Source organism: Neophocaena asiaeorientalis, unplaced genomic scaffold, assembly GCF_003031525.2.
Source record: "Neophocaena asiaeorientalis asiaeorientalis breed wild unplaced genomic scaffold, Neophocaena_asiaeorientalis_V1.1 scaffold192, whole genome shotgun sequence".
Classification (NCBI taxonomy): domain Eukaryota; kingdom Metazoa; phylum Chordata; class Mammalia; order Artiodactyla; family Phocoenidae; genus Neophocaena; species Neophocaena asiaeorientalis.
This window is the reverse complement of record NW_020185326.1, coordinates 2,093,565-2,101,832: the sequence shown is the minus strand read 5'-3', so window position 1 is coordinate 2,101,832 and position 8,268 is coordinate 2,093,565. Positions and strand designations below refer to the sequence as shown.

General features: G+C 40.4%; 1 protein-coding gene across 1 annotated transcript in view; it reads left to right on the top strand.

Annotated features, from left to right (window-relative positions):
• Positions 1-351: 351 nt before the first annotated feature.
• PLPPR1 (phospholipid phosphatase related 1) overlaps positions 352-8,268 on the top strand; it is a 350,894-nt gene continuing 342,977 nt past the window's right edge. Inside the window, exon 1 of the mRNA XM_024734435.1 lies at positions 352-406. The gene's annotated coding sequence lies outside the window, so the exon portion shown is untranslated. The remainder of the gene's footprint in view (positions 407-8,268) is intronic.

Below are 8,268 nucleotides of genomic sequence, written 5' to 3'. Positions count from 1 at the left end.
ATTTATTAAATTGATTTTCCTGCTTTGATAGGTGATTGTTGATAACAGTTTATTTGTTAAATATTTCTGTCACATATTTCAGGCAAGGCTGAAACCTTCCAGACTCAGCCAAACAAAATATGTCATTGCTTTAAGAAATTTTCTTATGACAGCCTTCGAACCCCCCATAATATATCTCTCGATAAAAGAGGCATAGGCATCTTTCTCCAAGGCTCCGCTAGGCATGGTTGTCACTGTATTTCCCCAAGGTAGAGGTGAGAATAGCTTTTGTTAGAGTTCCATCAGGTACTTCTGGTTGATATTTTTTCTCTATTTTTTTAAGGGTCAACTGAGCATGATTTTGGCATGATTATTTCAACCAATCAATACTCTGAGAACAACCCTTCTAAATCATGAGGAGACATAAGTAAGTATTTTTAAATGCATTTAATAGCTGATATTCCTGGAAGTTTAATCTAGATCATATCCTCTGCTAGGTGCTTCAGTGACAGAGTTTATTTTATCTTTGCAGCAGCACTGGGAGCTAAGTGATGTATCACATAGCGAGAAACTGAGGCTCAGAGAATTAAAGTCACTTTCCCAATGTTGTGGGGCCAGGAAACGCAGAGCTGGGACTGGGACCCAGACTGTCTCTAAAACTATGCTAATACAATAGCCACTGGCTATATGTGACTACTTAAATCACAAAAAACAAAAAATTCAGTTTCTCAGTCGCACTAACCACACTGCAAATGCTCAGTAGCCACGTTTGACTAATGGCCGCCGTATCGGACAAAGCAGATATAGGACATTTCCACCACTGCAAAAGTTCTATTGGACAGCACTGCTGTAGTGCCTCTACCTGCGGGTGGCTTGCTGGCCTTGTGCCTCTTGAGGAACTCACCACAGAAGGGCCTGGGAGCTGGAGAGGGCAACTTTTGGACAGGTGTGTGTGTGTGTGTGTGTGTGAATGAAGACGTGAGCAGTAGAGTGGGTGAGGAAAGGAAGAGCTCTAGTACACCCTGGACCTAGGTTGGTGTCCTCAGTAGGGACTGAGGTCTCCCTGGAATAGACCGTGGAACAGCTGCAGTGGGGGAGGATCTTCCCGTCTCCCCACCAGAGAGGAAGGGAGTCTGGGGAGCTAGTTTAAAGGCTAAGTGGCTGGGCTGGAGAGAGGAAGGAAAAAAGAAGAAAGCTGTACATCAGACAGCAATAACCATCCACCCCCACCTGGACTATGTCTGTCCTAAGGGCCCGCTCCCGCTGGAGAAACACGATTTCACCCAGGCCCCTGGGAGGGCGCTGGAGAAGTGTGCGAGCACAGCATATACTTGACGGCCTTTGACTGACTGGCCTCCTTGGGTCCACCGGGGCTTGGATGGCCTGACCACTGCAGAGCCACTATCTGAATTCCTGACAGACTCTCAGGACTGATATTCTGATTGCTTTACACATGCTGACTAGCATTCCAGTACAGACCGACCGTCTCAGACACAGTGACCACTCCAGATATGCACTGAAATAAAAATGACAACTATGGCTTACACTCAATACGTTCCAGATACTATGTCTAGGTATTGTAAGGTAGTAAGTATAAGCTGTAGTTATCGTTTTTATTTATTTATATTTTATTCATATATATTCTTTGAATTTCCAAAGAATTTTATTGTTATCATCATACTTATTTTATACACGAGGAAACAGGCACAGTGACTTGATAACACAGCTACCAAGGGGCAAAGTGGCAGGTGAGCCTGGTCAGCCTAGGCCCTTGGTCCGTATTCTTAACCACTACGCTGAGCTGCTTTGCTGGCCCAGCGTGGATATCACTCCAAGTTGCAATCCTCTATGTGCTTTATCTGTAAAACACTGGGTATTCAGTGTGGCATGGTTTTTGTGTGATTACTCCAGCTACAGACAGGTATCCACTGAGCTTCTAGAAACTGCTTATTTTGATTTAAAAATACCAACAGTGGTGACAAGCATTTAGTAATTGGCAGAATTTTCATCTTTATTTTATATCAGACTAAGAAGTTCTACCCTGTCTGGTGGTAAGTAATTTTTTACTTATTTTGAATTTTGTATAGTGCTTTAAATAAGTATTTATAAATGTATATATTTTTGAGTTTGTCTCAGGGGCAAGAGTTTGATTTCAATTGTTTATCTCTCCTGATAGCTGTTTTTAGTCACCAACAACTGGGTGCTATTCTCTCAACAGCATAATCATTAAGTCCAGGAAGCATTATCTGAGAATAATACAAGTAGTAATTAAAAAAGTAGAGTGCAACCATTAATATTCCATTAATTGTTATTAATGTAGGCCTTGCCAGTACTGCTAATATAAAACACAAAGGGCTAATTTTTAGAAAATTAGTACTGCAGTGTCATGAACATAAACAAACTGGAAAAACAAAAACCCAGAGGCTTCTTTAGATTGGTTGAGACAGCTGAAAGCTATCAGTGAATTCTACTATGTAAGTAACGCTCTTGTCAGCAATGTGTTGAAGACCAAAGAATTTGGAAAATGATTAAAAATTGAAGAATGTTCTCTGAGCGTATGGTAGATGTGGCATCAAACTCAACGCCAAACACAAGTCTGTCAAGTAGGGGCAATTTCTTACGTATGAGGTGATTGGGAAACTTAGACCAACTCCAAGTTGCCACATTGGGGGCTTTTGAGTCGTTTCATCAACCTAAATAAGAGGCCAAAACTAAACTGCAATTTTGGGGAAGTCTATCAGGACCTGAACGAGGCCATGGGTGGAGAACAGATTGCAGCAGTGATAAACCAGTTTGTACTGCATGGGCTCAGATGGGGCTAACCCAAGAGCAAGGACAAGACAAACTTATAAGACCAGCTAAGTTATAGCTTCAGACAAGGCCACTTTGTGTAAGTGTGACTGGGAGGATTCAGAGGCTGAGGGAAGCCTCTGAAAACAGCACTGGTGTTCACAAAACAAATGCCGTCTTCAGCGGTGGTGATGAATCATGTGTGACAGCCACGCCCGCACGAGCCCTCAGCCTCATTCCTCAAAGGAGGGTGAATGAGCTAAAGATGTATAATGACTCCTTTCAACTTTAAGCATGTGTAACATTTAATAAGGCTGATGGGGGTTATACCTGCAGAACATTAGTCTTTTAAATGTGTCTTTTGAGCTCTAAGAAACCTAAATATCTTGGAGGTTGTTTGTTTGGTGTTTGTTTATTAAGAATCTGGAGAGGCTTAAAACAAGAATGTAAATAAATCATGGTAAAATTTAAATAAAGAATATAGGAAGGCAAGAGCAGGATAAACACAGGTATGCTTGGAAAAACAAGTGAGATTCTCTCGAGGCTGATCTATTTGTTCCTGTAGTCCTCATTACAGTGTAGGCCTCTGCCCAGTAAAGCCTGTTTGACAAGCGACAAAGGGTGGTTGGAATGAGCAGGTCATGTGGATTGCCATATTTGGCTTGAAATCCAGAAATTTAAACAATGCCACTCACAGAAGGCAATAACCAACACTCAGCCGCCACACATTTATTTCTTCATGTAATAGATGTATTTATCATATAGCATAGAACAGTCTGAAAAGTTACACTCTCTCATGTGACTGATTTTATACATGGTAGAAAAAAGTGCCCTTTGAGCCAAAATTTAATAGATATTAATTATATAGGAAGTAATGATTTTAAGAAAAATGCCCACAATTAAAAATTAAATTGAGTTTTGTTCATTTCTGGTTCTGCATGTAAGAGCTTAGAAGTCACCACACTGTCCTAACGACAAGTGAAAAGCTGAACAGACTGAAAAAGATCGACTTTTCTTGAGTCCATAAGAGAGGAGAGGACACAGGGCTAACCACTGCCCCAAAGATTGGAGAGACAGACCTGCGAATGCTGGTCGTTAGGGCTTCCCCCAGCAGAGACTCAGGAGTGGAAATGGCCAGGGGAACCAGTGCTGCTGGGGTAGGAAAACCTGAACTGTAGTTGAGGAAATGCTGGCCGCTCAGTGCAGCAACTCTGAGAGTGAAAAACTCTGGGAGGACCCAGTCGCAGGGCCCGGGAGGACTATTTTGTGAGATTTACCTCCAGGAGTTTGACCAAGTTCTCACAGTAAAAATGAGGAAAATCCCCTCTTGTTTGCAGCAGGGGGTGGGAAAGGAAGCATTCTGAAATCCACCAGTTCTTAAGGAGGCTGGCCCTCAGGAGAAACTAGTTAACTAGAGCCAACTTGTTGGGGCATTATCAGAGAGTAACCCCCCAAGGGGAAGGGAAACCCCCAACTCCAGCCCACTCTAGCCATCCTGCACCACCTGAGGGAGGAGGAGAATACTGAGAAACACTTGAGGGAAGTCTGCAGTACAGAGGCCTAGTCTCACTAAAAGGACCTAAAACTGCTGTTAAAAAAATCAAGTATAAAAAAAAATCAAGTGAATTGCTCTTTGACTGCCCAAACCAGAATCCAACTGTCTTTTTTCCTTCAAAAGGTAATTAAAAATCCTATGGACAATAGTCTCTTAAGCCCAGGGAATCAATGATTTTTCAAAGGAAGGCTTTTGAATCTGAACAATATTTGAATAGATAAAGAAGAGGTGGAAAAATTATGTTCTTTCTTTGTTTAATAATATAAATGCATTTATTCTACATCTACTACTATTCTGAAGGGAAATGTAAGACAAGACTTTGCATAAATGAGTCTACCTACTTCCTTGAAAACTCTTAGGGTCGTCGTGCTCTGGATTTTCCCCTAGCAGAGAAATTGGCTGATAGTGTTTTCACAAGGCTGCGGCCTAGCCAGATAATGATTGCTATCAAGGAAGAGGGAGTTTGGGGGACATAAATGACAGAAGTTGAAAAATTACATTAAAAATAAATATAGTCAATTTGAGTTTTGTAAATAATTCAGTTCATGGATTTGATTTACTTTGACGAGAGATCTATTTACTTAGTTTTTAAGAAATGAAGGGTTTTTTTTTATTTCCAAATTATAGCTATAGAAATCAAGGGTTGGTTACATTACTCAGCCTTCTAGAAAGTAGCGAATGGTATCAACCGTGATGTTTTTAAAATGGAAAAGAAATCAAAAATTCTTTCTTCCTTCCCTCTCTTGCTCTCTCCCTTCCTTCGTTCATTTCTTTCTTTGTTCCTTTTATTAAATCAGTTTATTTTGATGAATTTATAACTACTGATCTCTGGTTAGAAAAACTAATTTGTGAAATACACAGTTGGTTTAATACACAGTTGGGAAAATGGTTTACTCTGATTTCCTACTTATTTTTTTACTCGTACTCTCAACTGTTGGTCTACAGTTACATCATGTCTGTGGGGTGCAGGGGTGCAGGTCCCTGGGGAGAGGCCAGAGAGTGGGGCAACTGGATGTAGCCTGGGAAGCTGAAGGAGACTGACTAGTCTTTCTACTCCAGGGCCTTCCAACAGCAGGCTGATGGATGAAGTTGGATTAACAGAATGACAGAGAACACTTCCCTGTTTGGTCTGCTCACCATTTGTAGTTTTGCATTTGACTGTCCCAAAGTGGAAAATCTAATGAAAACATTTGGAGAGAAATGTGAGGTGCATTGTTCCCCCCGACACCCTTTCTTACACTACCTGTGCTCCCCAAAGTATTCTAAAGGGATAAATGGGTTGAGATTGGTCTTGGCAGCATGTCCTCATGCTTATATCTCTTCTGGGTTAACGTGTTATGGGAGAAAAGATGGCGTCTTTTAACATGTGACTCAGTGGGGATCTATTTTCATTTTAGGGTCTTTGCATATCTAAAAATCTCTAATGTTGAAGGCCATTGCTTGGGCTGAAGTGATTGGAGTGCCAGAACATACAAAGATCTGAAAGTTGCTCATTCATTAATTTATTTATTCATTCAATATATATATATATATATATATACCCATTCTATGACAACCACTGTTATAGGCAAACTATTAAAAGAAGAAGACTTCTACCCAGAGAGTAGAAGATGAGTCCATTGTCCAATGGGTTGTCCATCTAGGTGATATTCAGTTATATACCTAGATCCCAGACTTCCAGTCTCAGATTTGGCAAGTCCTAGGTATGGTTCATTATCTTCAAGGGTGCACGAGAACCATGGTTATGAACTATCAGATGATTTCTTCCTTGAAGTTTTACACCTTTTCCCTTCGTTTATCGTTATCAAATTTCTTGAACAATGTGTTTTCAGACAAGGGGTCCTACCTTAGAATTTTAGCCAAATCCAACATTAACACATATGCAGTATAACTTTAACAACACAGAACAGTATTTAAAATAATCTAACAAATACTCCTTACTTGTAGCTTTACTGAGAAGTCCCATGTATCTAATTTCAGTTAGGGACTCTGCTACAAAACCTTAGTACCACCTACTGGGGCTGAATTGAGAAACAGATCTGAAGGCCCAGACCAGGAGGTTAGGAAGAATATACAGCTTTCTTTACATAATAATGGTAACAAGGAAAGATATCATGTACTGAGTATATACTAAGTGCCATATGTGAATTATGATCTTGTCCATCTTTCAAGTTTGGAGAGGAAAAAAAGAGCCATTCTAGAAGCCAGGAAGGTGTGCTTGTTTGTCTTTCTGAGTATAAATTTGTTTGATGGTTACACGTAGGTCTACTGAAGCAATGTTGTACTTGGACAAATAATAGCCCAAATATCTCAAGATATGCAACTAAATACAGCTCTGCTTCCACTGATCAGGAACTGAAAAAGCTGCATTTATTTTCAGTCAGTTGTTGTTGTTGCTCGTTTTCTGTTTAAACTACAAGAACAAAAGGAGGATCTCAAATAAAGATTGTTGGGTTCAGCTCTCAAATCCCGAAGAGCTGACGAAAACTAGAATCCCTAGATTCAACCATACCTGCTAATAGGAATACAAACCAAGAGCTCGTGGGGCTCCCACAAGGACTCCTTGGAGAGTATATCAAGAGTTTGTGCATGCATAAGTCCTTGAATCTGTAGACTGAGGATTAGAAATGTCCTTATTTATTTGTTCAACAGTATCAGCAAAGTAGTCCTTAGAGTATATTGCTATAATAGTACCAAGGCAGCTGTAAAAAAATCACATCAAGATGAAAATGCTGATGATTACTGACATAAGTATTATGTGTGTAGTGTATCTTACCTTCACAGACAAATCTAAGTGTTTGGCTTAAATAATTGCAAGACTTTCTAACTCCTTTGACTTGAGGAAAGGAAAAATTAAGTATCAAGTGATCCTTGTCACAGAGGAGGGATACGCCACTGTAAAACACAGAAACAAAGAACTTTCTGGCTTTTGTTTCCAAAAACCTAAAATTTTAGGAATCTGTAGAGGCATAGACAAAATCTGTAGGCATAGACAAAATATTTGAGAATTTTGAGAGAGTGGGTTCCCTTCCTCCATCTCCCAAACCAGACTAGAAAATGTTTCTTTAGAAGAGTAGGGGGTGTGGGGGAGTAATGGAGGGGAAGTGAAAGAGTTGAGGTGTTGAGGGTTTGCAGAGAGTGAGCTTGTATCCTGCTCCCAAGGCAGATCCTGAAGCTGGGACATTCAGTGATTTCCATCTCCTTGTCCACTTGGTTCTGCAGTGACAAATCAGAGTTAATCTCGAGACTCCTGTGAGTAACTGTGGAACAAAGGCTCATTCTCTCCCTTTGGAGAGTGTGATGAACCATTTTCGTCAGCATGAGGGAAGCTGCCTTCAACCCAGAGCTGACTCACAAATGAGAGAAAAACCAAGGCAAGTTCAGCACACCATTGGAGCCCTGATCGATATCGAGAACTGATGTGTTAAATTGCATGCCCACTCTGTCTTACCATTTTTCATCTACGTAATATAGCTCCCTTATTATTAATTAAGCCAATCTGAATTAGGTATTCGGTTACTTGGAATCAATAGTATCTAACCTGGAAAGCCAAGTACTACTTTTTATGTACTTTCTGTGTGTGTCCAAAGCTTTAGACATAAACTCAATCTCCGAGCTGCTCTGGGAAGTGAACATCATTAGCTCCATTTTACAAATCATAAAAGCCAAGACTCAGAATCATTGCTTAAGGTGGCAGAGCAGGGACTTGGATCTGGCTCCATCAAGACCAAAAGCCTAGACTCTTTCCTCTTTTGTCATATTATATCCCAATTATGGATCCCAGATCACCTGCAGATGTTTCATTAAAGTTCTGTGTTCATTGTGTTACATGCCTTTTCTGACTTCTCTCTGGAACGACTTCCAACAACCAATGCTTTTGAGGTACAGGGCACACAAAAGCACTTTTTCTTCCTTTTTTTTTTTTTTTTTTTTCTACCAAAACC